We start from the raw sequence: 22,580 nt of genomic DNA on the forward strand, positions 1-22,580 counted from the left end.
CTGATTTTACTGCTAAGAATTATTTTAAATTTCTAAATTGACATGTCTTTTTCCAATCAAAATTTGACTGGTCAACCAATGGTTACTTTAAAGAGTAAGTCCATCAGTAGAATGAACTGGACATAACTTTCCTATGTTCATACATGAATACACCACCAATGAAACTCCACATTATGTACAACCACAAAAATGAGAAGTTATAACTCCATGTATGTATAATATGTCAAAACACATTCTGTATGCCCCCAGGCTGTCCCTAAAAACAGACAGCTATATGTTCCCTGTACCATGCTTTTATTTTGTGTAAAACTCCTCTGCTCTTATCTATATTCTTAGATGCAATGTTTAAAGACAGCTTAACTTTTTAAAAAAGGAAAAAGCAGGAAGCCTTGACAGATCTATGCAGCCTTTCATCTTGCCCCATGTCTAATATCCAGATATCAGGTTTCAATTATGCAAAAAAATACTATGTATTTAACATTCAGCAAAATAAAATAGTATCTTTGACCATTAACTAATGATGCTAAAACTTAACATGAATGCTAAAAATAGTAAGTCTTTTAAAAGTTTTTACTAAAGCTCTTATGACACCGCACACCTGTAATCCCAGCAGCTCAGGAGGTTGAGGCTGGAGGATCTCAAGTTCAAAGCCAGCCTCAGCAACTTAGTGGAAACCCTGTCTCTAAAAAAAATATTAAAAAGGGCTGGGTATGTGGCTCAGTGGTTAAGTGCCCCTGGGTTTAATCCCCAGTTGAAAAAATAAAAAAGTATTTATTGAAAATTCTAATCTTTATTAACATAAATAAAAAACTGACAAAAATTAATGTAATTTTGTCTTCTTCTCATTTAGCAAATTTTCAACCCATGCTGAGTTATTTTCACGGTAGTATTTCTATGTGACATTCCAGAGGTCAAAAGAAAATGCTGCATAAAAACTTGGCAACCCTGATTTTATAGGCTACCTACCCTTTGAATCTGGCAATTTGGTTATGCTCAAAAATAGCTGTTGACAAAAATCACTGAAGCTATTTGTTTCCAAATTATTAAATAGTAGTTTCCTAATTATTTATTTCCTAATTATTTAATTATGTTTCTTTGCTATTATCCATCTTTCCTTCTTTGTTTGGATTTTTGGAGAAAGAGCAGACAGGAACACCCACACAGTTCATATCACTGCCACTCTAGGATAATAGTTGCCCCACACAAAACACAGGACTGTCACAGTGTCCACACCTCTCTTCACCATCAGTGTTCCTTCTGGGCCCCAGGCTACCTGTTCCCATTTTTCTTTACAGAAATCAGGGAAAGCTGGAGAGTAATATACAAGAGAATATACAAGAGAATAGTGAAAATAAGGCTGATTTTAGAACTGGTTGCCACATTTACTTGAATGTTAGTTAATGATATATAAAAAATAATAATAACTGTCCAGACAAACTTGGCCAGCATCTTATAAATATGTACTACACAAAAGATAACACAAGGAGGGTGTAGTGGTCTCAGCATAACCAATAAATACTTAACAGAAGTAGACGTACGGGAGATAGATTTCAGATCAATATAAGGAAGACTAAGGATTAGAGCTGTACAAAAAAGGAATGGGTTACCTTATGAGGTAGTGAGCTCCCTGTCATTAGAAGTATTCAAGAATGCTGCATATCATATCCCCCTCTTGGAGATTCACAATGCACATTAGCATATTAAAGGTTCTGAGAAGTCCTGTAGTAAAGAAACCTGTTTAACTTTGTTTAAGGCAGCATTTCCCAAATTATTTGACCACAGAACCCTTTTCCCACCCCAGCCCCACCTCAATAATATTTATTCAGTTTCTGTGGAACTAGAATTCCTCAGAATACATCATAGAAAATATGACCTACTTTTTTTTAAATGAAGTATTCAATATGAAACTAGATCAATTAACAACCTGTCAGGGATATAGGCAAAGAAATTGCCACACAGGGCAAAAGTCTGGAAGAGAAGACTCTTAAAGGCCCCTCTTTAAGATTCTAGATTCTATCATGTCACAAAGTAAAAGTCCATAGAATTTTGACTGTTTATTTAAAAAGGTTCCATGAGAGAAATGAGAGTAGAATTATAAGAGAGTAAAATGCAAGGTTTGCTAGTTCAAGTGTCTTCCTTTCATGTTAAAATCCAATCCCTAAAAAGTAAGAAAGACACCTCAAGGGCCATAAATTATCAAAAGAAAGGCTTAACCAACTATCTACAATATCTATTTTACCCACTAAGTCAAATTACTATTGAGGGCTGGGGTTGTGGCTCCATGGTAGAGCACTTGATCCTCAGCACCACATAAAGACAAATAAATTAAAGATATTGTGTACATCTACAACTAAAAATATTTTTTTAAAAAAATTACTATTGAGAGGATTAAAAAAAAAGTAGTTCTGCATTAGAAGACTTCACTATTCCAACTATCGTGTTTTAATATCATTTTTTTCATAATACACACTCTCCAAATAAAGTTAGTATTTGTTTGATGCTTAGTCACTAGACTGCCCTGGGCAATCTGTGATCTTGAATTAGACATTCAAAGAAATGATTAAACATGATGAATTGTGCCATTAAAAAATGTACTAAAGTAGATCTTAGGAAAAAATGTGTTTGCCTGTATGACCCACACTGATATAATTCTCTCTTTTTTTTAGTTCTTCCCCTTTAAGAAGTATACAAACACACTAAAAACATAATATCAGACATGAAGCCAATCTAATACTGTTTAAGAATGTAAACACTGAGTTCTAAATTTCAAAGTCAAGGTTCCCACAGTTATATTAACCTAGCCATTTTACACATATATGAAGGCCATCAAATTTAACAGCATGTTAAGTAATATAAAACACAATGGGAAACTTAACTTTTGAATTTCCCAACTTTTGGATTCTCAGCCCTAACTAGTACATTAAGGGCATTTTTGGACAAGGGGAACTTTACATGGGAACAGATTATCAAATAGTAGTATTATTAGAAACACAAATGCATTTGAGATATGCCTACATGAAATTAAACAAAAATTCACTTTCACTCAGTACAAACAGTAAAGTTTCATTTCTGGGGAAAAGATTTTCTGTACCAAAAAAAAAAAAAAAAAAGAAAGAAAGAAAGAAAAAAGAAAAAGAATATGTGAATTACTATCCAGCTAGCATCAGGTACTTGATACCTGCCTAATAAACATACTTACCGATTTGGGGGAAAGTAGCTCTCCTTCAGCTCTTTAGCCCCCTGAAAGAGAAGGAAAAAATGGAATTAGACTACAAACACAGATTTAGAACACGTTATCAAAAGCCGAAGACTGAAAGATTTCTATCTGATTTTAAGAAGAACTGAAACAAATACAAGTCTCCAAATGTTAAGAACCAAAAGAAAAAAGTAATAAGTAAGCTGTTTTAAAACAAAGAAAGAACTCATGAGCAGTTAAATCTCCATTTTACCATAACTTTTTAAGACAAGAAAAAGTAAGTACAGTTGATCCTGGAACAATGTGGGAGATTAGAGGCACAATCTGCCCATTACATGCACACACACATTCCAGTACAACTTTCTACTCCTCAAAACCTTAACAATCAATAATAGCCTGCTATTGACCAGAAGCCTTACCAATAACATAAACAGTTAACATGTTTTATATATGTAATGAAAAACAGTGAAAATAAATAATAACCACAAAATATGCAATTTACTGGAGATGAGCAGCTCTCACAGAGATGACTGGTGTCATGCAGCATTCTCAGCAGATACTCCCAACACTTGAGTTTATACTCCGCCCAAGAGTAACAGGAGGGCCCTACGAAATTATTATAAGCATGCAGTAGAACTACGGTTACTTTTTTGCAGTTACAATTTAATACTGCATCTTTATATTAACATTTTTCTCAACTGATTGGCATCATGTACGCCTGTAAGTTTAGTAAATTTTAACTTTTATAATAAATTTGTGTTTATTTTCTAAAGGATGATAAAATATATTATTTTCTACATATATGCATTTATGATAGATATTTTAAATTTTATCTTCAATATTTCTAGGGTGTGTGTGTGGTTCAACTGTGAATTTTTTCAAACTGTCACAAATCTTCTTGTAAGTAGACACAGGCAGTTCAGGCCCAATGTGGTATTGAAGGGTCAAGTATAGTTGATAATTTTCCTCTCCTAAGAGAGACAAAGAAATAAAATACACCACCACTAAAGAACCTACAACTACACCCTCATCCCCAACAAACGACTTTTGTTGTTTGTTGCTTTATGTTAACAAATTAAACTTAACATCATTAGTCCTTAGTTTGGTCCACTTAAAAAGTAATTTTCCCAATTAATCTTGAAATAAATTTGCTTTATATAAGGCTTTAAAATTCATGGCATTGTACAATGTATAAAATTATAAATTTGCATGTAAACAATAAGAGAATTTAAAACTTCACATTCACATTCTGAAATGTATCTCACCACTTTAGATTGTAAGCCACATACACAAAAGCAATTTTTCCATGCCACATATCTACTCACTAACAAAGCCAGAAAGAAAAGCAAGGTTGTTGTGGTTTTTTTTAATATTTATTTTTAAGTTTTAGGTGGACACAATATCTTTATTTTACATTTATGTGGTGCTGAGGATCGAACCCAGTGCCTTGTGCATGGTAGTGGAGGGCTCTACCACTGAGCCACAACCCCAGCCCCCCCGAAAAGCAAGGTTTTAAGATCCTAATCCAATATCAGGAAACAAAAATCAAAACCTTGCCATTAACATTTATCATTAAATTACATAAATTCCACAAGCCATGCTCAGTCTTTCTTGTACCTTAAACATAGTATATTTGTTGACTTACATTACTCCAGTAGTATCTCATTTACTCAGGGGTATTTCAAAAGATCCTCACATCACCCAGATAATAAACCTTTGTTTAATCATGCACAGTCATATCAAACATACAGCAAAAATATTTAAAATTCATAGAGTTGGCATTCATTTCCATGAGAAATTCCATTTACTGTTCTATCCTGCCTTTTCTTTAGCAGTAGCCCTTTAATAAAAGTTCTCAGATCTGACCAAATAACAATTTTAATCACCAAGATTAGAATGACTGCCAACCAAAATAAAAATCATACAAAAGTCTGTAGAATGGTACAGATATTAAAAAGTGGATTCTTAACATTATGGTTACCTATAGGATTCTGTATCACTCAGAAAAATGCCTGAAATAGGGACACATTGTATTCGCTCGATAAATGTTAAAATCAATTAAATGATTGGACATTTAAACTGTGGGCTGCAGACTTATCTTCCCTATTAGGATTTTCTTGTTAGTTCTTTCAGGATAGGGAAAACTTCCTTATACATCAATCTCCCATAGCACTATTTGTAAATAAATAACTTTCCAAAACTTTTAATACAAACTGTCAACAAAGAAACTAAAATATTACCAACTTTAAGTATAGTAAAAAGGAAAAAACTGATAAATTGGACTAAACTAAAATTAAGAACTTCTGTTCATAAGGAAAAAAAAAAACACCATTAAGAGAGTGAAAAAGCAAGCCACAAAGCCACAGAATTGGACATGATAATTGCAATACAAAAAAAAAAATCAACAAAGGCTCGTATACTCAAGAGTATATAAAATATGTGAAAACACAGAGTGATCAAGAAATGTCAGCATTTCAGTTTCTATTTATTGAGCATTTGAGAAAGCAGGATCACATACACTCTTCTGAAAAGTCATTCAGTAAAAGGCAGCACAACGTATGAATACCTTATCTGAAGGGCCTTTTCTCCAAAATTCCATAGCACAGCCAATTCTAAACTAAAAAATTTTACCATGATACCGTGAAGCCATATCATGAAACTATTAGTAAAACTGCTTATAAGGACTACAGAAACCACATAGGAAAGCAAAGCCTGAGAAGGTTAAGTAACTTCCTCAAAGGTCACTCAGCTAGTTGGAGGCAAAGCTAAAGGAGAGCTTACGGATCCTGAGATTCTTTTGACTGAGCTTATTTTCTCTTAGACCTTTCTCTTAAGCATCTGTACAAGTTAACTCTTCTAAGAAACAAATGTCAATAAATGCTGGAAAACTTCTGGTGAAGTCTGCACGTTAAGTTTTTTTGTTTTGTTTTTTGATCATATAAGTAAGCTATCTAGGGCAAGTTTTAAACCTGAAATCCTTTATGCTTAAAGGATCCCAAGAGTGAGCTTTAGAAGGATCTGTCAACTCTATGGGTACTAGATGCTAAATTCTATATGTATGAACCTAGGTAGTTATCAGGGAAGATGGTCCACAGCTTCAATCAGATTTGCAAGAAGAATTATATTTAGACTAGCAATTCTTAAACACTGTGCATCAGAACTCAGTAAGTGTTTCTTCTAAAGACTGATTATTAATTGACTACCATTTAGAAACTGATATAAAAAAAGGCAAGGATTTAATTTCTATAATTTAATAGGATTGAGCAATAAAACATAGGATTTATATGTAAATTAGGCTCTAGTTTTTACACTACTCATGCAAAAAGTGTCTAAAATGCAAGTTTGATTTCTTCATGTTAAGAAGACTAGAAGTGTATTAATCTGCTTCTCACAATATGTTTCACATTTATAAATGAAGTAGTTCAAAATTTTATATTTGGGGCTGGGGCTGCTGCTCAGTGGTAAAGCGCTTGCCTCTCATTCATGAACCCCTGGGTTCAATACCTAGTAATTCAAAGAAAAAAAAAAACTTTTATATTTTTAATAGAGAAATGTTCTTGAAAAATACAAAACATTTTTATTTATAAATATTATTTTGCTAACATAACTTCACACAATTTTTTGCAAAGTGAAGATCATTTACCTCTCCAGAACTACACAGGTAGCTGCTTTAATCAGAGCCGACAAACAAATGGTTCAGATTTCTGACATGGTTATAAAATTTTTAATATTTTAAATAAATGGAAGATTAAAAACCACTTCCCAAGTATTTTTTATAAAGTATCTAAAACCTTTGCAATAAACAAATTTTGTAGAAAAAAAGTTTAACACTAGATCATGTTTTAAATTAGGCTAAAATTTAATTCACCCCACTACAAATTTCAAACGATTAAGTTTATAGCCTGTGCTCAATCATAAATTTTGATAAGGGACTAGAATAGCACAGATAATTGACATTCAAAGGCACTTTAAAATGTCACCTTACCCAGAAGATTCAATCTCTTTTCCTTCCCCACTATGCCAAGCTGACAGTAGTCCAATAACTAAGCTTCATATTCAATAGGCTTAACTTCTTTTTACCTGCCCTACCCAACTTCCCACAGAAAATATAGTAAGTTTGAAGTAAATTTAAATGCAGGTAAGTGATTAGAAGAAAAAGTAGAATCCCACATTTAATGAGGCTGAATCCTTTAGGCCCAACCTCACAACCATCCCTCTGTCCCCATCCCTCTTGCCCTCCCATAAGCATCTCTCTAGTACTTCTCCCTTTACTTTCATGAAACACCAATTTTCGCCTTGTCATTACTGAATCATCATTTCATCCTAAAACTTAGTTGACCATCCTTTAATTCCTTTCCTCCGGCTCTCTATTGAACCCATTCCACTAGATCTTTGCTTCCCTCCACTCTTGTCAAGATCACCAATGACTGCCCTGTTGCCGTATCTACTAAGTAAAGTCTCAGTTCTTATTTTAAGTATTATTTGACCAATTTGATCATTCTTCCCTTTTTAAAACCTTTTCTTCTTCTGACTCCCAGGATACCATCTAATTTTCTTCCTAATCTCTCTGCTCATCCTCAGTTTTCTTTAGCTGGTTCCTCCTCATTGCCCTAGGGCTCAGTTCTTGGATCTCTTCCCCTTAAGTGACTTCACCCAGTCTCCGGCTACAGTGGAAAGTCCCATATTTTTTTTTTTTTAATAATTTTTTTAAAGAGAGAGTGAGAGAGGGAGGGAGGGAGAGAGAGAGAGAGAGAGAGAGAGAGAGAGAGAGAAAGAATTTTAATATTTATTTTTTAGTTTTCGGTGGACACAACATCTTTGTATGTGGTGCTGAGGATTGAACCCGGGCCGCACGCATGCCAGGCAAGCACGCTACCGCTTGAGCCACATCCTAGCCCCCATATTTTTATCTACAGTCCAGATCACACCCCTGAATTCCAATCTCCCATACACAATGCCTCACTCAACATTTGCTAAAGATGTATCCTCAAGCTCCAAAAATCCAAAACTAAACCACTTATCTATTACCTCCTCAGGCTCATACTCAATAAATGGTAACTCCAATCTTTCAGGCAAAGAATATTAAGGTCACCATGGATTCCTTTTGTTTCCACATCCCCATATCCAGTCCAACAGCTAACCATGTTGCCTCTACCTTCAAAACATACCTACTTTGACCTCTTGTGACAACTCCACTACCACCTCTTTGGTCCAACTCACCATGATCTTTATCCTAGATTAAGACCATGGCCTCCCAACTGGCCTGCCTGCTTCTACCTTAACAATCCAGCTTTTATAAAGCCTATTTCAGAGCAATCTTTTCAAAGTCTAAGACAGATCTTGTTACTCAGCTCTAAATCCTCCAGTACTTCCCCATCATACTCAGAGAAAGATGAAGCCTTTTATGACCCACAGGAACTAAGTGATTTGGCTTCTGCACTCTCAACATTCCCATCTCCCCATGTTAAATCTGCTCCGGCAGCAATGGCTTCTTCTCTATACTTCAGTCATTCCAGGTCAAGTTCCCTGCTCAGGACTCTTCTTCGATTTGCTTTTCTTTCTAGCCAGAATACTCTCTCTTCCGCCAAATAACTTTGTGCCTCACTCTCTCAAATGTTTAGGAAATCTACAGCAGTTGCCAAAGTAGAATAAAGACTAACATTGTAATCAAAATTGTTCTCCTCAGATTGCAGTTTTGAGGCCTGCCTAGGCAACTCAGTAAGACCCTGTCTCATAATAAAAATAATAAAAAGCTTTGGGGATGGAGCTCAATGATAGAGCACTTGCCTAACATGTCCTAGGTTTAATCCCCAGTACTAGAGGGGAAAAAAAAAAGTTTCTCTCCTCCAAAATTTTACACCCTTTCTCCTAACAAGAATATCCTTTTAATTTCTAACTATCCAAATCTGACCTGGACATTATAGTCCTGATTAAGATTCACTAATTGATAAAGATCTTCACTAACCATACTTATTCTCCATTTCTCCCTTTCTTAAAACTCCCAGCAAATATATCTTTCTCATTCATTTTAGAATTTAACTACACAATGCCTCATATTCTAACCTATATGATTTATCTCCCCCACACGCTCACTTGAGTAGAGATAATGCCTCCTACAAGTATTTCTCTATCCTAAATCAAAATGACAAGTAAACTTCAAAAATATAGATTCACAGGTCCTACCCTTAAAGATTTTTAATTCAGTATATCTAATTTGGAGCTCAAATATTTGGGGGTTTTGATGTTGTTGCTGTTGTTGTTTAACTCCCCTAGAAGATTCTGATGGGGAGCCAGGATTAGGAACCAGTGCCTTATAATACACAACTTCCTTTAGTACCTTCAAGAGAGGGACCTTATATAGCCTAAAACTAGAAGAGACACTTCAGAGTACAAGATCCACACCTTCATTTCACAGAGGAACAAAATTCCAAGAAGTCTAGATGACTAGCCAAAATCTACAAAGATAATGAGAGACATAGCTCAGCCACGTTTACTGCTCTCAATCTAGAAATCCTCCCATTAGACTATATATAAATAAATGAAAGTAATAAAAATCTACAATTCCCAGGCAGGTATAGTAAACAGTGATTATCTAATACTTGACCAGTGACTGCAGAACCTAAAACAGTACACATTAACTTCTTTATGCTTGAAAAATATAAGCCACACAAGCTGACAGAGTAATGGTGGGAAAACTTATTAAGTTTTAAAAAAAAAAAGTTACCAAGTCCTCTTACAACACATACAAAAACCATCAAAATCATTTCTTCTATAGTTGAGGAGTAGCAGAAGTAAACAGAAGGAAGAAATCTTGCTTCATCATGCTAAAGTACAAAAATCCCCATTCACAAACTTCTACAGCTCACAAAACTGTAAATGTTTTGAGTTTAATCATAATGAAAACTTCTTAATTACATATCAGACTTAATAAATCATTCCATATCCCAAGACAACTCAAATTCTATTTTAATAGTCAGTTAACCTCAACACCAAAATTCTTGCCATCAAAAAAAAAAAAAACTCAGTATCTACAAGGCATTAGAAAAGAGTTTGGGCTTATCTTGGTGTATAGGGATTTAAGCAAGTGCCTCCTATTAACACTAATGGGAGTTTTGAGCATAAAGCATAAGCACCAAGGAGGAGGATGAATGCCCAGTACTGCATCTGTGAAAACCCTTTCTATTGCACTAACTGCAACTACTGGGAATTGTTCTCTCAGAAATGGGATAATAATCCCAAATTCCTATGTCTCCAGAGCACAAAGATAATTCAAATAAGTCATTTAGGAAGGTCACTGGTAAACACAACATTAAGAAAATATACAAGAAAAAACTAAGCTAAAAAAAAATAAGAAAATTTTATTAAATAGCATCAACATGCAGAGAAGAAATCAGTGAATTGTTGGAGATTAAATACCTCATGCAAAAATAAATTCAGGGAAGATTAGAACAGCCAAATTTTTAAAAACTAAAGCACAATAAACCCAACTACAGTCAGAAGTTTATCCAAAGAAACACACATAAAACAAAACCTCCTCCCCTGATGGAGCTTTAAGTACACTACAATCTTTGCTTTTAAACACAGAAGAAAATTCCTGCTGCAGTGATAGACAAGAAAAATCACAGAGTACTTCCAGACAAACGGATAACGGAGGATAACAAATACAAGCTGCTGAGGACAAACAAAACTAAATAAACAAAAATTAGAGCATCTTGTTGTGTTCCATCCTGCCTCCCCTCTCAGGTTAGAACTGCTGTACTGACCAGGCTGGAAAATGAGCAGGTGCCTTTCAGGCTATGGAAAAATTAGTGAGACAGACAGACAGATACACACACCCAAACACAAAGGGAAAGACACTTGTTCACTTGAAGGGCTTTAGAAATGCAAGGTTTTACTGTAGGCCTAGAAAACTAAGAGTAGGCCTTACCAAAAAAGTGAAGGAAAGCCAAGGTTTATCCCAAATCCACATTTCAAAGACTGAAAGAATGAACGTTTATTTTAGTTAAAATGGCTTTGGCAACAATCCACCTTTTTAAAAGGAAAGAGAAATTAAAATTTTCCCTGTTTCCATCCCCAAAGAAAATTAGAATCTTTTCTCTCCAGCTACACAGGTTTAGCAACACAAATAAAGAACCTTGACTTAAGGCCTAGAAACTAAAAATGGTTCCATGTGATTTACATTTTTTGAAGAAGTCTATGTAGTCCAACATGTTGGTTCTTTATCATCACTGCTATCATTAATGAACATTTATCTTTTTATCTGTACTTTGAAATGTCAATGAGAAATTGAAACAGTTACAATATGATGGAAATTTTAACTTTTAAACCACAAAGAAACAGAAGTCTGAAGCATAAAGCCTCAATCACCCAGAAGTAAGTGGTCCTAAAACTTGAAAGTGAAAGCAATACAAACCTCAAAAAGAAGTTGTTTGCTTGATATTAATGCTAGCCTAAAACCAAAAATATGTTCTGTTATAGAAAACTAAAATCAGGGCTTCCATTAACCTTGTATAAAAAAAAAATCCCATGAGCGTGGATTTTTTTTCCTAAGTCTCTTCATCAGAGCAGCATGGGGTCCCATTAGGCACCCTATTTTACTTCCACCTTATAAATAACGTTAGCGATTCGCTATTTCCATGGAAACCAAGTACAGAGAAACCCACTTAAATGAATACCGGTTAAAGGAATAAGTTTTATTTTAGAAAGGTTTCACTGCTCTAGATGAACTCTACTGGGGAATACTACAAAGTCTTCTTAAGTATAATTTTAAAAAATATATCTTTGGTGTAGAGGGAGCTTATTAAAGGTCCTGTTAAATAAGTACACTCCTGCACTAAACTACATATGCTGAACAACATCGTAACATTAAAGATACATTTTCAATGCACTATACAGGGTTTTATACACACAACTTCCACTGACTAGGCTTCCTCATGCATTGGGGTGGAATAATTACCCCTGTGGGTCTAATTTAAACTAATAAAAACCAAAGAAATTCAGAAATAAGGCTACCATCACCTTGTAGTAATGAACAGGCCCCCAGCTGCAGGCACATGCATATCTTGCTGCTCCAAAGAGAAGCAAAACAAGGGAGCAAATGACGAAAGTTCCTCATCACTGTTACCAAGTTTAAAGTTAGTAGATAGTCAAAATTCCCTCCTCCACAAACTATAAATTACAATATATATTCCATAATACACACATTCAAGTTAAATAGAAACAGAATATGCACAAGCACAGAACAAGATTCAGTGATTTACAACTTAAATTTGACATATAGTAATTCACCAAAACAAAATGTAATTCGTAAGAACAGCAAATTCAAAAGCAAAAGTATTGCAGTTTTAAAAACTGAAGGGATAAGAAAAACAAAAAGCTTTCCTGCATATATGGTTCTTCATTAAGTCAGTGATGGCCAAGATATCTTCAATAAGTTAAAAGATAAATAAAACAATATTATCCTAAAAGGGATTCCCAGTCATTTAGGAAGACTTGCAGTGTACGAAAAGAGTTAACATGCTCTCACACCATTTTTCTTTTGAGTATACCAGTGCATCTATTTGCAATGCATGTTTTGAAAACAAAATTACTATCTTGGTAATGCTATATACACTACAGATAAAGACTGGCAAAATACTGATAAGTGTTGAAGTTAGGTAATAAATACATAGGTTTTGTTATATTACTCACTCTACTTTTGTGTGTCTTTAAATTTCCATAATGAAGTTTTAAGTCAGCCATAGTGGTGCAAACCTGTAATCCCAGCTACTCAAGAGGCTAAAGCAGGAAGTTCAAGACCAGCTTGCACAACATAGTGAGACCTTGTCTGAAAATAAAATAAAAAGGGCTGGGAATTAGCTCAGTAAAAGAGAACTGCCTTGCATATGTACAAAGCCCAGGGTTCAATCCCCAATACTTCAAAAAGAAAATAAAGAAAGAAAAAAATTAATCCTATGAAGTTAAGGTTCTTGTTTCAAATGTTTTTCTCTGTGTATAACTTAAAGTGGACAAAAGACCTGGTATAGATTTTAGAAGCCACTGAATTTAAATACTACATTTCCAATAACTTAACATGTAGGCACAATTAATTGCCAATTTTTACTTTTCTCACCAAATAATTCAGGTAACAATTCAAAAGCATTAAGACAAATCTGTAAAAGAAAGGGTCCACTATTTTGCAACTATCAACTAATGAAAGATAAAAGATTAATACATGATAATAAAGTATCATAGCCATATTTTGTATTTTAAAAACTAAATGAAAACATTCTATTCCTCTCCATTAATAATAAAAATATTTTCAAAATCACCAACATTAAAATTTCCATTTTCTTCTCCAATTAGGTCCATAAGAGGGCAATCTAATAAATTAGAGCTTATCTTAGTTAAGTAACAAATCCGACCATTTGCCTCTCTCTCATCATCTTTAAGAAAATACACCAACTTCTGGGGTAAAAGGTCTTTTTCTACTCTCTCCCTTAGTCCAACATAAAACATTTCACAAATATTTAGTTAATTTGCAAGTGATTTTGAGCTATATTACCCAAATCCTGGCTGAGTGCCCAAACACGAAGGAAGAAGGGGACACACAAACTGCTAAAACTTTGCAGTGTTGGGAACAGCTCTTTTGCTTAAAAACTAACGATCACAATAGTGTTTTGTTTTTAGAGAAAAAGAAAGAAAATGGTAATAGCTTTGGAAGGAATGATGAATAGCAGACAGGACAGAGTACAGGCAGGAGGAATAGCCAAGAGTGCGTGGAGAAGAGGGAAGCAGAAAGGCAACGGAGGGAGTTTAGGCAGCCAATGGCAGCACCTTCCTATAAAGTAGCAGAGGGGCTGCCAACTGGACAGAACCTGCGCACTCAGAGCAGGAGCACACCCAGCATAAGCGGCACTGCCTTTTACAAGCTCAGCAGGGACAAACTGGTTTTCAAAACTGTGTCATTCTTTAAATCAACCCCAAAGATACTGGTAGACTCTATTTTCCTTTGTTTGGATTTGGTGTATATGTGTGTGAGTGTGTGTGTGCCTGTGTCTATGTGCATTACTGGGGACTCAACCCAGGGATGCTCTATCACTGAGCTACATCACTACATTTCCCAAGCTGGCCTGGAACTTGTACTACTCCTGCCTCAGTCTCCCGTACAGGCATGTGCCACCATGCCTGGCTGTAATTTATTTCAAATGCCTTCATTTATTTACATGAAATAGACTTCTAAAAGTTCCAAAATTTCATTCAACCAAGTGAAGCAACTTTTATAGATCCTGCATGTAGCTAAAGAAAATTTAATGTTGTACAGGGCTGGGGGTATATTTCAGTAGTAGAGCACTTGCCTAGCATGCATAAGGCCCAAGATCAATCTCTAGTACTACATGCACATGCATGAACACACACAATCTTTAATATTATTCATGTTATGCTAATTTTAGAACTACAAAACTTTACTTAAGTCATTATAAGTTTTTTAACTGAAAGGAAACTATACAGGGGCTGGGGTTGTAGCTCAGCAGTAGAGCGCTCACCTAGCACGTGTGAGGTCCTGGGTTCAATCCTCAGCACCACATAAAAATAAAGAAAAATAAAGGTATATTGTATCCAACTACAACTAAAATATTTTTTAAAAAAAGAAAACTATGCAGTCTACTATAAAATTAATTTTTAAAATGCTTGTTGAGCTGAAGTATAGCATTATCAAAAAAACGTGTTGGAATTTCTTTTTTTTTTTTTTACAATGTATACATCTTTTTTTTTTTTAATTTTTTATTGTTGGTTGTTCAAAACATTACATAGTTCTTGATATATATTTCACACTTTGATTCAAGTGGGTTATGAACTCCCATTTTTACCCCATATACAGATTGCAGAATCACATCAGTTACACATCCATTGATTTACATGTTGCCATACTAGTGTCTGTTGTATTCTGCTGCCTTTCCTATCCTCTACTATCCCCCCTCCCCTCCCCTCCCCTCTTCTCTCTCTACCCCCTCTACTGTCATTCATTTCTCCCCCTTGTATTATTTTTCCCTTTCCCCTCACTTCCTCTTGTATGTAATTTTGTATAACCCTGAGGGTCTCCTTCCATTTCCATGCAATTTCCCTTCTCTCTCCCTTTCCCTCCCACCTCTCATCCCTGTTTAATGTTAATCTTCTTCTCATGCTCTTCGTCCCTACTCTGTTCTTAATTACTCTCCTTATATCAAAGAAGACATTTGGCATTTGTTTTTTAGGGATTGGCTAGCTTCACTTAGCATAATCTGCTCTAATGCCATCCATTTCCCTGTAAATTCTATGATTTTGTCATTTTTTTAATGCAGAGTAATACTCCATTGTGTATAAATGCCACATTTTTTTTATCCATTCGTCTATTGAAGGGCATCTAGGTTGGTTCCAGAGTCTTGCTATTGTGAATTGTGCTGCTACGAACATTGATGTAGCAGTGTCCCTGTAGCATGCTCTTTTTAGGTCTTTAGGGAATAGACCGAGAAGGGGAATAGCTGGGTCAAATGGTGGTTCCATTCCCAGCTTTCCAAGAAATCTCCATACTGCTTTCCAAATTGGCTGCACCAATTTGCAGTCCCACCAGCAATGTACAAGTGTACCCTTTTCCCCACATCCTCGCCAGCACTTGTTGTTGTTTGACTTCATAATGGCTGCCAATCTTACTGGAGTGAGATGGTATCTTACGGTGGTTTTGATTTGCATTTCTCTGACTGCTAGAGATGGTGAGCATTTTTTCATGTACTTGTTGATTGATTGTATGTCCTCCTCTGAGAAGTGTCTGTTCAGGTCCTTGGCCCACTTGTTGATTGGGTTATTTGTTATCTTATTGTCTAATTTTTTGAGTTCTTTGTATACTCTGGATATTAGGGCTCTATCTGAAGTGTGAGGAGTAAATTGTTCCCAGAAAGCTTAAACAATGTTAGGAATACAGACAGAATAAAATACAGTAAATCAAGTTATTCACCTACTAGGCCTTTACCAAATGGTATAGCTGGGTAAATGAGAACAAAAAGATAATGGAAGATATTAGTTACTTGTATACTCCTGCCTCAGTCTCCCGTACAGGCATGTGCCACCATGCCTGGCTGTAGTTTATTTCAAATACCTATATTTATTTACATGAAACAGACTTCTAATCAAATTCTTGCAAGTGGTAACATATACCATATTCAGGATATTCTGATAAGCTATTACAAATACTGTACACTTACTGACTCCTACAGGAAAAAAAAAAAACAGATCATGCATCAAAAAATTTCCAATCCAAATCAGTAGTAAATGAAAAAAATTATGTTTACACTTAATCTTTTCCCTTCTGTCAATTATTGGTTTTACTTTCAAGGGGTGGAGGGAGGCATACAAACATTCTAATGGATATATTAAAAACTCAATTCTCTAACCAAAAATAATAACCCTCAATTCTGAGAAGAATTTACTGTGGCTTTTCTCATAATCATCTTGTTCTCAGGCCCAATTTCTAGGTTCCACATGAGCTGGGCATGGTGATGCACATCTGTAATCCCAGTGACTTGCGAGGAAGAATCAGGAGAATTGCAAGTTTGAAGCCAGCCTCAGCAATATAGTAAGACCCTGTATTAAAAATAAAAATAACAAAGGGATGGGGATGTAGCTCATGTAGCTCAGTGACAAAGTGCCCGAGTTCAATCCCCAGTACCAAAAGAATGTTTGTGTTTGTGTGTGTGTGTGTGTGTGTATTATGACAATTAAATATAGGAAAAAAAAAATAATGATCACTATAAGAAAAAACTAGACATCAGATGAAAGGAGATTTCATAAAGACATTATGCCCAAAAAAGCAAACTCTGCCCATAAGTACTAGAAAGCATGTATATCCCTTTCAAACTCTCAGGCAATACAGCTATTCCTTTTAGTTACTGCACCCAAAACAAGTTAAGGTTAACATACACAATGTGTCAGACCCAGTGGACTGACCAGCTGATGAATATTTTGGACTTTGAGTTCTAACATCTAGTCTATTACTGACTTGATGCTAAGTGGTGCTAAGTGTTCTATGATAAACTACAGAGTATCTTGTCAGTGGTCTCATCAGTTGCTGAGGGGAAGGAATATAAAGAAAGAAAAGCTTATATCATTAAGTTTTAATAAAGCACCCTGAAATATTTTTGAAAGGCTCTGTTAATACTAACATATTCCCATATATTTTCTGTTTCTCCTAGAGGTATTCAAAAATAAGAACTCCTTAGATTCACTTTTATCATCATACCATTTTCTTATCATGGCATTTCAGGAAGAGGGAAAAAAAAAAAACTTTACTTTCCAGCTAAATTGTTCCATATTTATTCTTTTCCCATAAACTTTTAATGGGACTATAACAATAATAAATAGCAGTTCTTATTTATTGTCTGTAAGAGTTCCTTTTTTTTTGGTACTAGGATTGACCTAGAGGCACTTTACTATTGAACTATTTTTTTTATTGAGATAAGGTCTCATTAAGTTGTTGAGAGACTGATTCTGAACTTGCCATCCTCCTGCCTCAGCCTCCCAGGTCTCTAGGATTACAGGTGTGAGCCACCATACCCAGCTAAGAGTTCCTCATTTTATGTTCACATAAACTATAGGGAAGTTGGTATTATCATCCTTGTGTCCCTGTGTCACAGATAAAGGAACTGAAGTTCAAGTGACCAGCACAGGGGCTGGTATGCAGTTATACACATGACACATCTTTATTGAAGGAAGCTTAAATACTCTAACGTGCATACATTAAAGTGGATGGACTGAAATTCCAACTTGCGGGTCAGACCACAAAGTTGAGATTCCTTTCCCAATGTGGAACATTTGTCTTAATCCCTGAGAAGGGAAGAAAAGAGCAGAGAACTAAAGATCAGTTCCATTTAATCAGTACTTATTTCTACTAGTTTATACATTAATCCATTTATTCCTTAGAACAACCACAGCAGGCAGGAGCTTTTATTTATTCACATTTTACAGAAGACGACAACAAGAGACACAGAAGGTGAAGGGACAAAAGCTACAGTCTCAGAGTAAACACGTGACAAAGCCAGGATTTGAATCCATGAAGACTGGCTCCTGCACCAAGACTCAAGCACTGTATACTACTGCCATGAAAAAAAACTTCCTTCATGTGAATTACACAAAAACAAAACTTTTAACCTTTCACCAAATTACTAAATTGTACACTTGGATTAATTATGAGAAAACTAGGAGTGCTTTTCTAAGTATGCACACCAGACTTCTTTACAGGCACAGAGAATACATCCCTAGCGATTAGATCATTGCCCTGCTCAGGAAGTAGCACTCTGTAAATCTGGTTAAAAGCCCTCAGCCCGCCTCTCTCCACGCTCAGACCCACACTAACCATGCACTGTAGGAAACAGGCAATCCAGAGATGTCCCAATACAATCTTCTATAAAATGAATGTCACTCTGGAAAATCCAACTGTGTATACTATCCTTCCATCACCCAGTCTTCTTCCCCAGCATCATAAAAACACACACACACACACACAACACACACACACAAAAGGAATGAATGAGTCTAAGCTACTTAAAAACCATAACAAATGTCCAATGATAACTAAAAATTTAAATGAGAAAAAAATAAATGCAAAATTCTCATAATTTTGTAACTTGTCCAAATCCTACATTTAAAAAGCACTAGGCCTCTTTGAAAGACTCAATTCTTAGACTAGCTTTTTATCATCAATGTGCCTTGAAGAGTGTGGGGAAAAGTACATTTTTTTCCTCAAATTCTAAACATCTTCACATGCATATTTCAAACAAAAATTATTACTGCTGTATTACAAGTTAATGGGCTTCTTACCCTAAAGTCTACTAGTAAGACAATGTTAAATACATAATTAAATATTCTCCAAATAAAAATATTAATCATGGACTTGATATTTGTATATTAACATGTAATACACACAGAAAATAAATATACAGAATAGGACTGGACCTGGAGGTACTGGGGACTCTACACAATGAAAACAAGAACTATTGCAGCTCCCTCCATTGACATCGTAAAGTTGCCACATTTTCTGGGCTCTCTTTTGAATTAATGTGGCATCTGTTCCAAGTACAGCATGCTAACATTTTACTAAAAGATATTTTCATTCTACATTTGTAGCTGGTTTGCTTTTTATTTGAACTCCTGTTTTATTTCAGTGGTCATTATTTCTTTATACCAAGTTGTCAATTTGGCATACCTAATCTATCTCCTCTGAGCACAAAAAGAGTGGGGAGGAATCATCAACTTACAAACCTCCAACAGCAATAATTACAATATGCTTTGCATATAGATTAAATTAAAAAATAAACAGCACAAAGATTTTTGCAAGCTTTTTAGTATCAAGTCCTGATAAGTTAACAGCATCTGTTCTTTTCAGAAAAGGAATTCTGTTCTGAGGTACTGGGGGTGGGGACAAAATAAGCAAATACTAAATACAATAATTCAAGTTACAAAGTTTGGTCTCCATGAAATGATGATTTCAATAATCTGCACATATCCAACCCTATCAAGTGATAATTGCTTTTTAAGACATCCTCAAAAAATGCTGCAGCAACAAGCCAAATACAACCACTTGTACTTAACATGCATGCTGCATACTCTACAATGTTACGTCATATCAGGCACAGAGAAGACGCTTACCAAGCTATCCTGCGTTCTATAAACTGCCTAACAACAACAGAAAAGGCACTGCCATCTCTATGGGAGTGGGAGCTCACAGGGTAGGCAGCCTTTCCCTTTCAACTCTGAAGAAAACAAATAAGGCTTATTTCTGTCTTTTAAGCTCACCTCTTTCAAGGCCTTTACTCTCAAATCTTTCAGTCTTTTACAGAAATAAAGGCTGTTTCTTTAAAATTAAAAACCACAAAAGATCACTGCAATTTAAAAGCCCCACACCTTTTACCAACTGTCCTCCAGCTGTCTCCATGGCTGGCTCTTCTGCAGGAGGAATGGCCTATCTAGAGCACCAGTCTCCAAGTGGGTGTGTGCAGCCTGAGGAAAGGAGTCACAGGAAATTATCACAACTTGTATTTTTAAATCTGATCCTTTTTAAAATTTCAATTTTCCTTTATGTTTGATAACATACATAAAATACTAGTTCAGACCATTACATATTTACTAGCGTCCTAATTTTAGAAAGACTGGAGGCTACAGGTCAAGATGACCAAGACTAACTGGGCACAGTAGTACACACCTGTGATCCCGGCTATTAGGAGGATCACAAGGCCAGCAGGGGCAATTTAGTGAGATTCTGTCACAAAATGAAAAATAAAGATGGTTGGGGGACTGGGGTTGTGGCTCAATAATAGAATACTTGCCTAGCATGTGTGAGGCACTGGGTTTAATTCTCAGCACCACATACAAACAAATAAATAAGTAAAGGTCCATCAATAACTAATAAAAATGTTTTTTAAAAAAATTGTTGGGGCAGGGTACAGTGGTGCATGCCTGTAATCGCAGCTGCTCGGGAGGCTGAAGCAGAAGGATCGCAAGTTCAAAGCCAGCCTCAGCAAAAGCGAGGTGCTAAGCAACTCAATGAGACCCTGTCTCCAAAGAAATACAAAACAGGACTGAGGGTGTGTGGCTCAGTGGTTGAGTGCCCCTGAGTTCAATTCCCAGTACCCCCCCAAAAAAATGGTTGGGAATATAGCTCAGTGGTAGAACACCCCTGGGTCCAATCCCCCATAATAGCAAAAGGGGGAAAAAATACTGGAATTAAAAATATAGTGAAATTAGAGACTCTACAATTAATTTCTTTTCTCTGCCTCAGTTTCACCATCTATGACATTACCTGAGTCTTTTGTACATTCAGAAGACTATTATAAGAAAGGAGAAAACACACTCTAGGGCATGGTCTGAGCCACTCAAAATGAAAAGCACATTTATGAATGCTACAAATGAGAAATATTCTTAACTTGCTTTGTTAAAACATGGACTGTACCATAACTTACTACCGCTATACCCTATCAGATCCAGTTCTTAGAATTTCTCCTCCTCATCCCAAACCCTGATTCTGGATATTGAACCCAGGGCCATGCACATGCTAAGGTCCTTGCACTCTACTATTGTAAACCCTAGCCCTTTTTAAAATTTTGAGACAGATCTTGCTAAGTTGCGGAGCTAGCCTCAAATATGAAGTTTACAGGTGTGTGTCACCACGCCTAGCCCAATTCTTAGAATTTTAAAGCAAGGCTTCATTAGCACTTCACTAAATGTTCAGTCTAAAGAAGCATAAAGCATTTTAAATGCAAGAAGTATATTCTAGGATTAGAAAGACTTTCAAAAAAACTACTATAATGAAAAACTTATAAACTATTTAATAAAAATTTTCAATTTAAATATTACAAAAGTGAATCATGATTAATGAACTTAGCAACAAGTTTAAAACTCTTGAAGCCAGTCTAAAATTGAACAGTACTCAAATAATTTACCTTTTTTTCTTAAACTTCCTTTAAAAATACTGGGTTATTAATATAGCATTTGGTAGTATCTGAGTAGAATCTGTAGTGGAGGTGAGGTCAGCCAATACTACTCGTGAAGCTGTGAGCACCAGGACTAATTCCTAGGCAGGGTTTCTTCATGCTGATTAAGTTGCACAGGTTTGAGTTTCTAGTATTTAAAATATCAAGAACTGGTGCTATAGCTCAGTGGTAGAGTGCTTGCTTTACATGTGTGAGGAACTGGGTTCGATCCTCTGCACCAAATAAAAATAAATTAATAAACAAGATATTTTTTAAAATATCAAGCAATTTAATATTATCTTGGTTTTAAATTTATAAATTTAATTTTTTAAATTCATAAAAAATTGAATTTAAAAAAATTATGAATGAATAATTTTTGTAAATTATGAATGAATGCTTTTTAAAATACCTTTATTTTATTTATTTATTTTTATGTGGTACTAAGGACTGAACCCAGTGCCTCACACATCCCAGGTAAGCACTCTAGCACTGAGATACATTCCCAACCCTGAATGAATCCTTCTTAACAACAAAGAAGGTACCACTAACTTTTAGGGAAAAAAAAAAAAGTCACCTGAAAACATAACTGTTCTTAAGCAGCTAACAGAACAAACTAGAATAATTAAATTCTAAAATGATGCCTCCTAAATTACTTTTACAGGATGGAAAACAATGCTGTCACTTTGAACTGGCTAGCATTTTTTTTAAAGTTTCAATAATAACAATGACCACATCTAAAGGTATGAGACAAAATAAAAAGAACTTAAAATGCTCTTTGCCCCATAGATAACAATCAGTCTAGAGCATTTGGTTTATGTCCTTAATGTACAAATCTCTCCCACTTCTCTTCAATCACCCCACTCACACAAAGCAAGTTTTTTTTCAGTCACCTGAAAAAAGTAAACTTT

General features: G+C 35.3%; 1 protein-coding gene across 29 annotated transcripts in view; it reads right to left on the minus strand.

The window, feature by feature from the left end:
* The window catches only part of Phf21a (PHD finger protein 21A), a 189,923-nt gene that overhangs the window by 154,522 nt on the left and 12,821 nt on the right, over positions 1–22,580 (minus strand). For 13 of the 29 annotated variants that reach the window (XM_046456840.2, XM_058583588.1, XM_046456816.2 and 10 more), the window contains 3 exons: positions 20,108–20,203; positions 3,200–3,240; positions 1,608–1,719 (listed from right to left, as the gene is read on the minus strand). The gene's annotated coding sequence lies outside the window, so the exon portion shown is untranslated. Of the gene's footprint in view, positions 1–1,607; positions 1,735–3,199; positions 3,241–12,886; positions 14,870–20,107; positions 20,207–22,580 lie in introns of those variants that run through there. The other 16 variants (XM_046456865.2, XM_058583609.1, XM_058583606.1 and 13 more) reach the window with 9 other exon arrangements.

The sequence above is a fragment of the Marmota monax genome, unplaced genomic scaffold (assembly GCF_021218885.2).
Source record: "Marmota monax isolate L192 unplaced genomic scaffold, Marmota_monax_Labrador192_F-V1.1 WCK01_AAM20220418_F8-fsc00047, whole genome shotgun sequence".
In the NCBI taxonomy this organism is placed as follows: domain Eukaryota; kingdom Metazoa; phylum Chordata; class Mammalia; order Rodentia; family Sciuridae; genus Marmota; species Marmota monax.